The sequence below is a fragment of the Acomys minous genome (genome assembly GCF_964271855.1).
Source record: "Acomys minous genome assembly, chromosome: 11".
In the NCBI taxonomy this organism is placed as follows: Eukaryota; Metazoa; Chordata; class Mammalia; order Rodentia; family Muridae; genus Acomys; species Acomys minous.
Genome location: NC_140492.1, coordinates 93,674,949 through 93,690,036, shown reverse-complemented (window position 1 = coordinate 93,690,036; position 15,088 = coordinate 93,674,949). Strand labels below are relative to the sequence as shown.

The following is a 15,088-nucleotide window of genomic DNA, read 5'->3' as shown; positions in this document are numbered from 1 at the left end:
TCCCCTACCCACGCAACTTTGTGTCCTTTTCTCCCCTCCTGAACAAGGCCAATTTGTGCGGCTCAAGTCTTCTTGGATGAGTAGCCTTCCACTGGAGTGTACTCATAGCATTCTTAGGGAAAAGCAAAACAATCTACCTCTCTTAGATCATTGCCTTCCAGTGTATCTAAACTTAACTAACTGGCGGTAATGACCATAATCAGGAGCTAATCACCAACCACCAAAAAATAAGAGGGAATTATGACAAATCCTATGAAAGGGATCTGTGATCCGTATACAATACAGATAAACACAATGGGAGAGAAAGGCTAAGTAGTGGCAGACAAAGGCGGTTAAAAAATAGTAATGTTACAAACAGCCAAAACACTAAGAATGTAACATTTCTATAATTCCTGATTGTGTCATGGCTCTTCTTGCTATAGGTAATCTATTGAATATATGTGTAATAATATAAAGGTATATGTAGAATTTTTTTAAATAGTAATTTTAAACAGAAAAAGGATAACAAAAGAGCAATTCTCTAGGAAGCAACTCACACACACCCACACACACACACACACACACACACACACACACACACACACACACAAAGCCAAAATTCACTCTCTTTTACCCCTCACTCTTTCCTAAATAACAGCTACGGATTATTACGGGAAGCTCATCTTAATCAAATCTACCAACAGATGTATGAACACAGGCTTCCTTGTAAGCTGTACGAATGAACATTTCAAACATAACCTAGACACCAGTCCAATATGTAGCTTAGCATGTACATACATACACATGCATGTGACAGAGTAACTCACTACTCACACTCTACTCCCCCTACACCACTACACTCCTACCCACGTGAGGCTGCAGCCCCTCCCTCTGCAGGCTGAGCGGGCTTGCCCACTTCTTCACTTAAGCTCCACAGGGAAGAAGAAGAGCTGCTTTGACCAGAAGGATGTGAGCAGAGATGACACTCTTCCAGTTCGGAGGTTCTGAGCCCAGGCTTTTATGCCCAACGTGCCATACCGGAGTCAGCTTGTACCAGCTCATAAAGGCTTGCTCTTAAAGTTCCAGGAATTTACAAGCCAACAGTTAAACATTTCAATGAATAAGACCTAAATTACGTAAATTTCCAGTTAGGTATTTTTAAAAGTGCTCAAAACAGATAACTGTCTAATTCATTTGCAACATTTTAGTGTTACTCACGCTGCTGAGGCGGCCTATTCATTGTAACAATAAAATACACAAAACAGTGACGTGTAACTGTCAACTCTTCCTATTGATGTCCTGTAAGTTAGCTAGAAGTCAACCCTGAAGGAAGTGCTTATAGCACACAACGAAGCATATTCTATAAATAAAGCTATCTTTTCTCCCGCAGAATCAATTGGACTCGTATGCATATGAAATGCATCTTGATCATCTCTGCCTTGTCATTGGAGCCCCAGAAGGCCCCCATATGATGCAGACCTAACCCATGGCAATGAAAGTCAAGACAGGCAAAGACTTGCAGCATTGTCACCAGGCAACCGCTGTGTGGATCAGCCAACAGAGCCTTGAGTCTCAGAATGGCTTGCTTAACAAGCTAGGTTGGAAGCAATTGTGTTCATCAGGGTGGTGGACATAGCAGTTAGCTCAGAGGTAGAGTACTTGGCTAGCACGCACATGGTCCTACATTTTATCCTCAGCACTTTAGGGGGAAACATGAAAACAAAACTAAAACTAACGGTAGCACCATTGACAACAAAAATGGTCATGGCAAACTGGACTCAGCCAGTTTGGCTCTCTGAAGAGGTTAAAAAAAAAAAGACCTATTTCAAGAAGAAAATAGAAAAAGATCTACAGCAGGTCCTAAAAGTGAAAACCTGCTAGCTCACCATTGGGGGAGCAATAAGAAGCCAAAGAATATAGTTTATGTATGGGTGCTCTTATTGTTTACCATGCTGGGACTTGAACCAAGGGCCATGTACACAATACGCAAGCTCTAGACCAGTGAGCTCCATCCTCGACCCAGCTGTAGTCTCTAAGAAGTATAAACAGATAAGTGGACAGATAAACAGCATGAAGGATAATAATTGGGGTGTTTACCAAAGGTGACCTATGATGGGAATTCAGAAAGGATTGATTCAGCCCCACCACATGCTACCCTCGATAACCAGGCACTGTGGATTCACAGAGTGAGGCTAAGTGAGCCTTGTGGTGTATGCCTATAGTCCCAGTATTTGAACTGCTGAAGTGGGAGAGAGTATGAAGCCTGCCTAAGCTTTGGAGGAAGACTCAGGACGCAAGGAAATAAGGCAGGATTTGACCAGTGACTAGGTAGAAAGGCCCTGCAGGAAGCCTTTAACTACCACCGTTCATCCACATAACCCCAACTCAAGGACAGATGGCCGCTCTTGTTCATCACACTGGAGGCTTTACCCATTTGCCTGCCACATGCGCGCCCCTCCCCCACAACACACTCTTGGACCAAGGCCCGACAGTTCAAATCTGATCAGCATTTCATAGGAACGTCGATGAACCAGCACCGTTCGTAAGTGGCAAGACCTCCACATACTGGATCCAGCATTTGCCCATGTCTTGCAGAAGAGACTACATCACCATAAAAGTAGAAGAGCTCTGTGCTCAGGGGAAGGCAGACATGGAAACTACCAGACAGCTTTTTTCAGTTAAAGCACAAGCCTATTACTTATGCTATGAGTATAATGTCCAAACCACCAAGCTGAAATGAGCAATTTTAAATAGAGAAACTCGAAGCTTTCTCTTAAAGTTAACCCTTCTTACTTAAAAGAGCTTCAATTCATAGTAGATGGCAGTCCTCACAAAACCGCGAGTCTTCCAGTAAAACTATTGCTTCAAAAACTAATTTAGCAAGTATGACTACCCTGAAAATAATGTAAAAATAAAATAAAATAAAACAACTAACTTCATTTTAGCCACATGGGCAAACCAAGTTCAGGAAAGCCATTCTGCCCGACGACAACTCAAAATACTGAAACACGGAAGGGAAATAGGATATTTGACAAGGCTTTAATTTAGAAACATCTCAGGATCCAGTTCAATCAGGCATGAATCTATTCTTCTGAGATTGTTAGCCTGTGATGAAATATTAAAATTAATAAGGCCATTTCCTTAGGAGGCACGGGTAGAAACTCAATACAGATGCCACAGACAAGACAGAAGGGTTTAATTCAACAAAGAGAAAAGTAAGTCACATTAGCAAGCCATTACTGTCACTCTCTGTGACCATTAAATACCCACCTAAGGCATTTTCCATATAGGACCCCCCCAAAAAAAACAAAACAAAAAAAAATGAACCGTAGGAGTGACAGAACTTGGTGGCCCGCCCGCTTTGTTTCCATGCTGTTCCCGGGTCTCCATCCCAAGCATCTTGACTATTTGGTTCTCCTTCCAGCAAACATTTTTTTTTCTGCTCAGTCGCCTCTCTTCCACGCCAAGTTAAACTCTCCTAAGTCTTCCTGTTCTAATCATAGCACATAGAACTCTGGCAAAAATAACTGAGTGAAGCTTCCCCAAAATGACTATAGCAAAAAAGAAGTTCAGAGAGCTAAGATCTTTTTTTTTTTTAACGTGTTATGTCCACAGTTTACCGAATCACCACAGAACCTGAAAGAGGATGGAAATGGTGAGGATGAGAAACTCTCTCTCTCCCTCTCTCTCTCTCTCTCTCTCTCTCTCTCTCTCTCTCTCTCTCTCTCCACCTTAACCCTGCAAATGAAGTCATTTCTCTCAAGCTGTAGAACATCGACAACATAAATTACTAATCAGATGTCGTTAAGGTGCAGGTTTGTAGGGCTAGATCTAATTCCCTCATCACCCCCATTTCTGAAGTTCAGCTAGAAACGCCGCACTCCATCCTATACGCAGGAGACAGTGAAGGTGAAGGCACGAGGCAAAAAATAGGGCGGTGGAATCACACAAAGCAATTGTGATAAAAGGAGGAGGAGCCAGCCAGAGCATCGTCCAGCCATTCCTTTCCAGGCTGTGTGCGCATCACTCCCGCATCAAAGGAACTTTGGTTCTAAAGATCATTCAAAGTTCCTATACCCTTGGGCCACTTGGGCCAAAGTTAGATGCGATTATTTAACAATTTGTGGAAATACATTCACTCTAGGTGATTTTTGCTTGCTTGCTTTGCTGTATTAAGCATCATAAGGTAACCACCACCTTCCACAGCCAGCGACACTTACCTTTGCCCTGATTTTATTCAGCACCGATGCCACTTGCTAAAAACAGCTTCCTAGATATTTTAAAACCACAAAGAAGACATACTTAGGTGCTGCATTTAAGGACACGGGGACAGCCACAGGGGAGCAGGATGGGGGGGTGGTCTCAGAGATTCAAGGAACGTTCTCTGGAAAGAGTTCTTTCTACTAAGCAGCTCTTTAAACATCATCGGAAGAACTGCTGGGTTAGTACAAAACATTTACATGATGGTGATGTCCCGGCTGATGATCCCAGAGCCAAGCTGTTGAAAAGCATGCCAAATTTCTCCAAAGAGGAGGGGGACACCAGTTACGAAAAGGCTGCTCACTTGGCTCAGGATTGAGGAGGTAAAGGACACTGGAGCTTGTTTCTGAGGCAGAGACAGCCCTCACCCCTTAACTGCAGGAGTTAAGTACAATGGGAAAGCCAATCTGCATTACATTATATTTATAAGTAGAGAGCACATCTCCAGTTGCAACCTAGCAGGAATGACTTGAAGATGTAGCAATAGCACAGCTTGGTTGAAAGCGACGTTGAAAGGCATGCAAGGGGCCTAAGAAATGGTTCATCAGTCCAGGGAACTGGCTGTTCTTCCAATGGTCTTGAGTTTAATTTCCAGCACCCACAAGGCAGCTCACAGCTGCCTGTAACTCCAGTTACAGGACATCAGACACCTTCTTCTGGCCTCCTTGGATACCAGATACACAAGTAATTATGGTAATATGAGACACAAGAAGGAGGAGCTAGCCAGACACACAGGTAATTATGGTAATGTGAGACAAAAAGAGGGAGGAGCCAGCAAGACTGTAATCAATCCATCACTTCCCATCATCAAACTATCAAAGGTGGCGCACACCTTTAATCCCAGCACTAAGGAGGCAGAGGCTGGTGGATCTCAGTGAGTTTGAAGCCAGACTGGCCTACAAAGTAAGTCCAGGACAGCCAAGGCTACACAGAAAAACCCTCTCTTGAAAAACTAAAAAAAAAAAAAAAAAAAAAAAAAGAAAGGAACTTCAGTTCTGAAGATAGTCTTACTTTCCAGTATAGTCACTTGGACCACAGTTAGATACAACTGTTTAACCATTCATGGAAATAAATTCATTCTAGGCAGTACAAAGACATACACGCAGGCAAAACATCCATACACATAAAATATCAAAATAATAATTTTGTAAAAAGTTCCTAGAATGCTCAACAACACTGACAACAATCCTTTATAGATTACAGTCTTTAAGCCTAGGCATTACTAGAAAACATGGTGTGGTCTCGTGCTAGGCCTGTATCACCACAGCAGCCATACGGGCTCTAGTATCTTGACTTACTAGACCTACTGTTACAAACGTGATAAATGGTTTTATAAAGTGCCTGTGACACATCTGACATCATCCATAGAGCTCGAAAATAAACGAAGCACAAACTGGAGCTAGATGGAAAATAAAGGGCACACTGATCTTCTAGTGCTTGGTCTCTCAGGACACTAAGAAATTAATACTGTCCCTAAGAACACAGATAATAAGTTAGCAAGTGTTCTATTCTTGCCCACTATAATAACACGAGCTTTCTGGAAAAATTACATTAGATTTATACCTTACGCCATGTTTTTGTTATCTCCGCATAAGCTAAAATGACAAGTTAAGATGTGACAGAATGTCACTTTTTTAAAGCTAGCAATTGAAGATCATTTTTAGCACTTTAAGAAGCACAAGGCTCCCGCAAGAAGCATTCAAATCAGAGCCTATAACTGGCACTTAGAATCCATGTTGCTGTCACAGTTCAGTTTCTGATGTCTGCCCATAGCCAGCAGCAGCCTTTCCCTAAAGCCAATCAAAATAATTTAGCACAAAGTATTTTAAAAGCATAACTTCTAATAGTGATTGATGATCAGAAAGCTCTCGCTTCCACATAGCTGACTGACTGACAAGAAGAGAAGTGTGTAGATTAAGCCAGTACAGACTGGCAGCGAAGCAGGAGGAGAGGGTGGAACTCAACACAGGATGACATCACCTCAACTGTCATCTGATCTCTCTCTGCCATCCCCTGTGCTGTCACTCACAGTTCTGGAACACTTAATTATGTTATAGTAAAGTTGGGACATCAGCAACATAAAAGATATGACCGCCCAAGTATCGTGTGAATAAAGAAAAGGTTTTTCCTCTGAAATGGTTTGAGATCTAAGGTGGGGGACAGGAATCTCAGAAGGAACAGCCTGTGGATGGAGGAAGAAGGGAGAAAAGAAAGGTGGAAGGGACTAGAATTCGAAGGGGAGGGGAGAATGTAGATGTGGGCATGGGGTGCTTATCAGCGTGGGCGAACACAAACACATACATGCCACACCCCCCGGTGCATGTATGGAGACCAAAGGATAGCCTTCACTCCCACCTTGATTGAGACATTGAGACTTGTCCTTCATCACTGCAGAAGCCAGGCCACCTGCCTCTGGGCTTCTGGTTTGCTTGTTTGTTTGTTTTTTCTTGTCTTCCCTTCCATCTGCCTTTAGGGGACACAAGGGCTGAAGGCATTGCTGCACCAGGATTTTCCATACGTTCCAAGGATCCAAACTCAGTGAGCCACCTCCCCAGCCAACATTTTAACATCTGAAAAGTCAAAATTCACAATGCAGCTCTAACTGGCGCAAGAGAACCTGAGCAGTCCAGAGTGGCTTATTATAAAAGCATATAGCTTTACCTTAAAAAAATGCTTTTATTATTATGCACATTAGGTCTGGTCTTCGTTATGACTTGTTCACATATGCACATGATGCACTTTGTTCATATTCACCTTCCCCACTGCCTGCTCCTGTCTCCTCTCCACACCCAGAGATCCTTTTCATCTTCCACTAATCTCACTTCATGTCTTGTTTTAAATGTGCCAATGACCTTAACTACCACTTCCTATAGAATCGGATGTGAGTGGTGGTTTACAGTAGCATGGACCTCCTTATCAGTGGCTACAACCCTGAAGAAAGTGTCTGTCCTTCCTCCCATCAGACAATAATTTCAAAGACATTCTCAGGGAAGGGTGGGGCCTTGGGAGCACCCTCCCCCTCTGTGACAGGACTGTCCCATTTGTTATGCAGGTAATCACAGGTGTGCAATGATATGTCATGCCCAGAAGTCAGCATTCCACACACCACCCTCCCACTTGCTCTAGCTCCTGCACTCTTCCCGACCCTTCTTCTAAAATACTCCTTGAGCCTTGGACAAAGTGATGCAGAGGTTTCATCCATAGTTCAGCATTAAGCCATTGTATTGCCATTGATGACCTAAGACTCTATGATCCTCTGTAGTTAGCACTGCCCACTGGGGGGGGGGGACGGCTTCTATGGCCAAATCAGACAGCAGGGCTAATCTGTGAACACGAATAGCTACTGAGAAGGCAATTTGACGTACATATCATGTCCACTTAGCAAGACATTATCAGTAGCTTCCTCAGTCATGAGTGTATGACTGGGTTTGCACAGAATCAGACGTCAGGTCCCTCTGTGAAGAACATCTTAAATCCAACCAGAAGGCTGCTGGGTATCCTAACACCAGGCTTGCCTCTGTGCATCAACACACAGCATCTGTGATTATCAGAACACCGGACACATGCGATCCTGTCATGGGAAGAGGAGGTGTTCACAGGGTGCTATCCTTCCCTGAGAAATATATTTGAAATGAATACTTGTTGGGGAAGGCACAGACATTTTCTTCAGTGTTGTTGCCACTGATGAGACGCCCATGCTCCTGTCTCGCCTGGCTAGTTGGTAGTGGCCAGGGTTCCCAGTTGTGTAAGACTATCAGTGAGGTTTCTCCTCAAGAAGGCTTCATGACACTTTCTGGCTTTATGAAGGTTAAGCTAGCAAGGACACTGGAACAACCTTGAGTGATTTCAAACATTATCCTGGTTGTGTTAAAAAAAAATGTATTAAAATGCTTTCCTCGGGGTTAGGGGAATGGCTCGATTGGCAAAGTACTTGCCACACAAACGTAAGTACTTGATTTTGAACAACCAACAGCCATGTGGAAGTCAGATTTAGCAGTGTTTGCAAGCCCGGCACTGAGGGGATGGAGACAGGCCGATACGTGGAGCTCTCTGGCCAGCCAGTCTAGTCAACCAGAGAGCTCTGGATCAGTGAGAGACCTTGCCTCAAAAAAAAAAATACAGAGACTAGAAGACACATGACACTCAACTCTGGACTCCACATGCACGCACGCATGTACTCATGCACAAAGACACCATACATATGCACACATATGCATTCAAAAGCTTCTCTAGTGTAGACATCTGCTCCTTAAACAACAGTGAAAAATGTCTTCTCCAACCTTGCTCCGCCCACTGGAACTGGCCAAAGCTGAAAACAGATCTTCTGTGATTGGATCATCAAATATGGAGCCACCTGCTGTCAGCTGAACCATTACTTACACTGTTAAACCTGCGCACCATCTTCCTTGTCATTTTGAAAATTAGGTAGCAGAAAATTCTCCATCCCCTTCAGTCTTAAAAAAAAAACAAACAAAAATAAATAAAAACAAAAAACCAAAAACCAAAAACAAACAAACAAAAAAACCCTAAACTTAGGATGCTGTGTTTTAGATAGCTGTCTATAAAATCAGTGAGTATACAAAATTAATAGACAAAAAAAAAACCCTTCCAGAAACAGAGAAAATACAGTTTAATTCTTCAAAGCCTAATACAGTTTCCCATGATGCCTCTGGGAAGTGACTCGAAGTGCCGTGCGCCATTGCTCTGAGCCTTAGCGTCTTAGATTCATCTGATGTACGGTGACAGAGCTGGGTTGAGAGTGGTTCAGATGTCCCCTGCTCGTGTGCCCTGCGATACCTGGTGAAGTCTGGGGATTCCCTTCCCATCCTGGACCCTCAAAACAGGCATATGACCAACACTTTGTCTGTGGCTCTGTGGACGCAGATACCACCAGCTCCCTGAAGCTCTTATTAAGTTCACCTCTGCTAAGTCTAATACCCCACCCCAGTCTAATACCATACACAGCCAACCCCATTACTACCTCCCAAACTTAGAGGAATACCTCTGCACCACTGTTGCAGCATGGCTACAGTGATAGTCAAATACCCTTCAGACAACTAAGAACCAACCTAAACATCGTGTCCCACTTCATTTCCGCTTTGATTTGGGATTTTTGGTTTCTTGGCTTTGTTTTCGTTTTGTTTGAAACGGTGTCTCACTGTGTGGCCCAAGCTAGCTTTGAGTTGGTTCCTTGTGTTCCTGCCCCTGCCCTACAGGTGTGAACCACCACACCTGGCAAAATCTACTCCTTGTAACACAGCTGTCTTGGGCAAAATAGCTGTCTTGAGTAAAATAACACAGAACACTATTTACCAGTAAGGTGCCCTGTACTTATGTCTTCCATAGCACTGCCTGGAGAATAGCAGTGTCAGTGTAGGCCCCAGCTCCTCTGGGCCTGACCACTCCTATCGTAGCTTTTGGAAGCCAACATAAAGGAATGATGTCCTAGTTAGAATTACTGTTGCTGTGATGAAACACCATGGCCAAAGCAGCTTGGTGAGGAAAGGGTTTGTTTGGCTTACACTTCAACATTGTTCTTCGTCATTGAAAGAAGCCAGGACAGGAACTCAAACAGGGTAGGGAGCCTGGAGGCAGGAGCTGAGGCAGAGGCCATGGAGGAGGATGCTTACTGGCTTGTTTCACATGGCTTGCTCAGCCTGCTTTCTTATAGGACCTATCAGCACCAGCCCAAGCATGGCCCCAACCACAATGGACTGGGATCTCCCACATCGATGAGGAGCTTAAAACAATGCCCAGCAAGGTTTCCTTTAGCCCCATCCTACTGAGACATTTTCTCAACTGGGGATCTCGCCTTTCCAATGACTCTCGCTTGTGTCATGGTGACATAAACCAACCAGCACAAATGATTATCTCTTCCCTCATAGAGTAGAATTCCTGCAGCTGTGGTTGCTTCTCTTCTAGACTTCCGTATAAGCTGGGCTGAACCATTGAGATTTCTCTCCCAATAATCTGAATTAACAAAGTAACTCCATAGGGATGGTGGGAATGTGAGAGAATTAGATTGCTGCCCCAAGTGTAGACTCTGGTTCACACACTGAGACTTTGTAATAAATACTTTTATCCTTTGCTCTGTCTGTTGCAAACTGGCCCAAAAGCCAGGAATGTGCAAGATATTCCTCAAATCCAACCTCTGGGGAAATGAAGGTCTGAGCAGTAATCTCTTTTACATAAAGCAGTTTGCAAGATTCCAAGAATTGAAGATTTGGCAAGCTATTGGTATTATTCATATGTCTGCCTAAGAGAATCTAAAGTTTCCATTCAATCTGAAGAAAAGAAGAAAATCCCAGTCCAAGCGAACTTCCCCTCCACTGCTAAAATGTTGTAGTCCACATCCAAAGACATGGTTTGGAAAAATCAACTTGAAAATTAGCAGTTACTTAAGCTGGGGACTAGGTAATGCAAGGAGTCACCACTACAACTTGTGATCAAAACCCCTTTTTTCATCTTCTCCTCTGAAAGCTTTCTGGGTCACTTGAAGGTGCTAAAAATCCTGTCAGGATCCTCTTCCCAAATAAATCCCTTAGAATCAGGACCATCAGCAACAATGAGAGAGTACATGAGTTTTCCATTTGCATGTAAACTTATATCATGGCTTAAGAAAAAGAACAGTTTAATATTAGGAGGTAGATTGAACTCTCAGGAATTATGTTGCTCAAAAAAATGTTATTATGATGAACAAAAGAAAAAATGTCAACAGGAAAAACTTGGCATAGAAAAGGCAGCTGAAGGAGAAAGTAAATTTACAAGTGCAGCCTGGTGTGAAGGCAACGGAATACAGATAAGTTATATTCACTATCACAATATCTAAGTTATGAAGACCATCTCTTTCCAAATTCCTCAACTATCCACTGTTTTTTGTTCATTTTACATTTATGTATGGGTGTGTGCCTGTTTGTGTGTGTGTGTGTGTGTGTGTGTGTGTGTGTGTGTGTGTGTGTGCACACGCACGTGTATGCCTGTGCATGCATATCATGGTGCACATGTCGGGGTCAGAAGGAAGCATGCAGCCATGGTTCTCTCCTTCCACCATGTTGGTTCCAGGGATCACACTGAAACTATCAGTGCCTATGATACAGGAAGTATAGGTCTGTGTGGGCATCATAATACCAGAGATTGCAGCACCAACAGCCTCAAGAGATGATGCCCCAATAATAAGGGAAGCTCCACACAGGCTTCTCACAACCAGCGCTCCTATAAACCCAAGGAGTCCTTTCCTCTAAGGAATATGCTCCCCTGACAGCAGAAACAGATTAATGGAGCATCTTCTAAGTCTACTGTGCATGACCTTTTAATCCTGTAAGGCTAGATAACTGGCTCAACCAAGAAGAAAGGGAGGAGGAGGAGGAAGGGGGAGGAGGAGGAGAGGGAGGAGGAGAAGGAGAGGGAGGGGGGAGAAGGAGAGGAAAAAGAGGGGGAGGAGGAAGAAGAGGAAGGAGGAGGAGAGGGAGGAGGAGGAGGAGGAGAGGGAAAAGCAGAAGCAGAATAAGCAGCAGCAGCAGCGTTATTCTTATTTCTGTCCTGGGATTCAGATCTGAGCTTGGTTGGACCAACCGTCTACTTATATGAACAATCAACCATTCAGTCCACGGAGAGAAAATGGTCCACATTCTGACACTCACATTGAATGGCTTTTTGCAGCAGAGGTATCAGTTCAACATCAAATAAGAGCATGATTCCTCTTCTTCCCAGCATTTCAGCTACCCGACCAATCACAAGGCAGCAACCGCAGCCACCACACTGTAAGGCACGACTAATGCCATGCCCAACCTCAGCTCCCAGAAGAGCAACACACCAGGTGGAATAGGCAACAGAGCCTGACTCAGAACCAATAACTGATAAAGTGCCAAGTGTCTGATTTAGTTTGAATGTTCCCAGAATCAAGAAATTCTTCACATATATAATTATGAAGAGTAACACACTTGTATCTACATAATCCCCAGTGGAAAGAATAGGGATATTTCTACAAGATGTGAAAAATGTCTTATCTAGACAAAGGAGAGAGGCAGTGATCCGTATCCTGCTACTAATCTCTGGTCATTTTTGGTTCCTCTCTGTCCCACCCACTTGCTCACCTTCCCAGACATCCTTTCATTACACTAATAATTTTCGAGCTATGTCTCTCTAAGATGACAACTCTTTTAAAACTAACCACAATATGGATATCACATCTAAAACTCAAACAGTAGTTCCTCCACAGCAAGCGGATAAGCATTTATTTCCCCATTGCTTCAAAACAGTTTTGGTCTGCTTAGACCAAGGCAAAAATATTGTCGACACACTACAAATGGTTGGGGCATTTCTTTTAATTCTGAGGTTAGGCTTCCGTGTTCTTATTCCCTGTAATTTATTTACTTATCCTAGGTTCAGATTTCGGTGACAGCACCTCCATGCCCACAAGGCAGTTAGATCTAGAGGTTTTGAACAGCATGTCATTTTTTTTTTTCCATTCGCAAAATAGAACACATTGGGCCAGTAGGGTGGCTCAGTGGGTAAGGACATTTGTCACCAAACTTGACAGCTTGAGTTTGCTCTCCAGAACATACATGGTGGAAGAAAACTGATTCCAGCAAGTTATCCTCTGACCTCTACACAATGTGTGTGTGTGTAATACACACACTCAGTGTAAAAGAAAACAAAAAATAATAGATCCTAGTTGGTGTTGTATATTTCCATCAATAGGCATATTATGCCTACATGTTGTCTGTGGTGTTGGCGGCGATTAATGGTCCATTATTTCATTAGAATTTACAAAGCTGAAATATTCTGTCCATCAGTTCTTCGTTTGTTATCTAAATAGTCCTGAATACAGAAACTTCCGATCAATTATATCATCATACTGAGGTGCAAATACAATTAGAAAGGCGGGATAAATGGTTCAATTCCCCCCCTATTTATCACTTTCAAAATAACAAGTTAATTTCCCCCCACATCTTTCAAAGGTTGACTAAGAGTTGTTTTATATCATTATGAAGTCACAGATTTAAATACATCTGATGTACTACAGTTCAGTGGGGGTTGTTTTTAATCGACCTTCAAGCTTGCACATTAACGGAAGTGAGGACTCCTGGACCCCTCTGACAGCCCCTGGTAGCCAGGGATAGCCTGGCTGCCTTCTGGAGTAGCAAGTCCTTTCTCACTTATGATTCCCATAGTCTTCCCAGAAGACTCAGCTTCCTCAGTAGGAAGCAGCCATCAGAGACAACCTGGCTTCAGAAATGCTCACTGAAACTGGATTGCTGCTCTCAGGCACCTATAGTGGGCAAGCAAGCAAACATATTTTTAAAATGCATTACAAATATACTATACTATTTATTTGATAAAGGGCTAATATTAAAATGCATGGGCAGCTCATCAAACTCAATACCAAAAGAAAAAAAAAAAAGGAGCAACACTTAAAATACTGGGCACAAGAATACATTTCAATAGAAGAAATTCAAGTAGCAAGAAGCCATATGAAAGGTGCTCACCTATCTCTAGCCATTACAGACATGCAAATCAAACCCCCTAAATCTAACATCTGTCACGCTGTCTCTTATCAAAACAACAAGGGCCTAGTGTTGGTGACAGCGGAGACAAAAATGGACCTCAGTATAAAATGGTGATTTTATGTAATTTACAGCAATGTAAATTAGCACAGTATGATGGGAAAAAGGGTGGACATGCCTGAAAACACTGACAATGGAACCTACAACCTAGAAACCTAGATACTGAGAGCGTAAAGAAATAAAAGCAACAACCCATAGAGACATCTGCACACAGTGCTCACTCAGCTCCGCCACGCTAGCCAAGGTAAGGAGACACCCTAAGTGACAGCACCTGAATTCCCAAATGAACAAGTTGGGAGGGGGAGATGTCTGTATGTCTACATATTTTATTTATTATATAAATTTATATAATTTGGGCTCGAGAGATGGTTCAGCTGTTAAGACTATTGGCTGTTCTTCCAGAGGACCCAGGTTCAATTCCCAGCACCCACCTGGTGGCTTACAAGTGTCTGTAACTCCAGTACCACGGGACCTGACAACTGCACACAGACATGCCATAGCACACAGACATGCAGATAAACACTAATGCACATAAAATGAAAATAAATTATTTTTAAAATTATATAATTTATTATGTATAATATGTGCGTGTACGTGCGTGTATACATATATACACACACACACACACACACAAATATGGAAACAATGTAATACTATTAAGCCTTTAAACAGGAGATCCTAGGCTGCAGATGTGGCTCAGTTAGTTAGTTAGTTAGCTTGACAAGGATGGATGGAGCCCTGTGTTTGGCCTCCATTACCACATGAGCCAGACGTGATGGCTTCACACCTATGATCCCAGTAGTTAAGATTATGCTTGGCTATGTGGTGAGTCTGGGGCCAGCACACATTACACGTAGTGAGAATTTTGGTTTCCTTAAAAACCCAGTTATGTTGGGAATATGTTTTTGTTTTAATCCCACGTGTGGGATATGGGGGCTGCTGCTTCAGATTGTCCACAGCTGCTGACTATGATTTGTCTCGTGCTCTCAGAGGGGTGTGGTTTTACCAGCTGAAAATTGTTTCCATTTGAAATTCTGGGGTGGGCACGGTGGCACACTCGGGGAGTCAGAGGCAGGTTGGAGCTCTGTGAGTTCCAGGCCAGCCTGGTCTACAAAGAGAATACAAGTCAGTCAAGGCTAAACAGAGAAGCCCTGTCTCAACACGTGCCCCTCCCCATTTGGGGGGAACTCTTGAGAGGGTCTAAAAATGCCAGAGCCCTAAGAGAAGGCGTAGCTGCTGCTCCCCCTGCTGCTGTTTTGCTGGCTGCGGATTGCTTTTGCTGT

At 43.2% G+C, this 15,088-nt stretch overlaps 1 protein-coding gene across 7 annotated transcripts in view; it reads right to left on the bottom strand.

Annotated features, from left to right (window-relative positions):
* MAST4 (microtubule associated serine/threonine kinase family member 4) overlaps positions 1-15,088 on the bottom strand; it is a 617,295-nt gene that overhangs the window by 561,600 nt on the left and 40,607 nt on the right. The window lies entirely within an intron of this gene.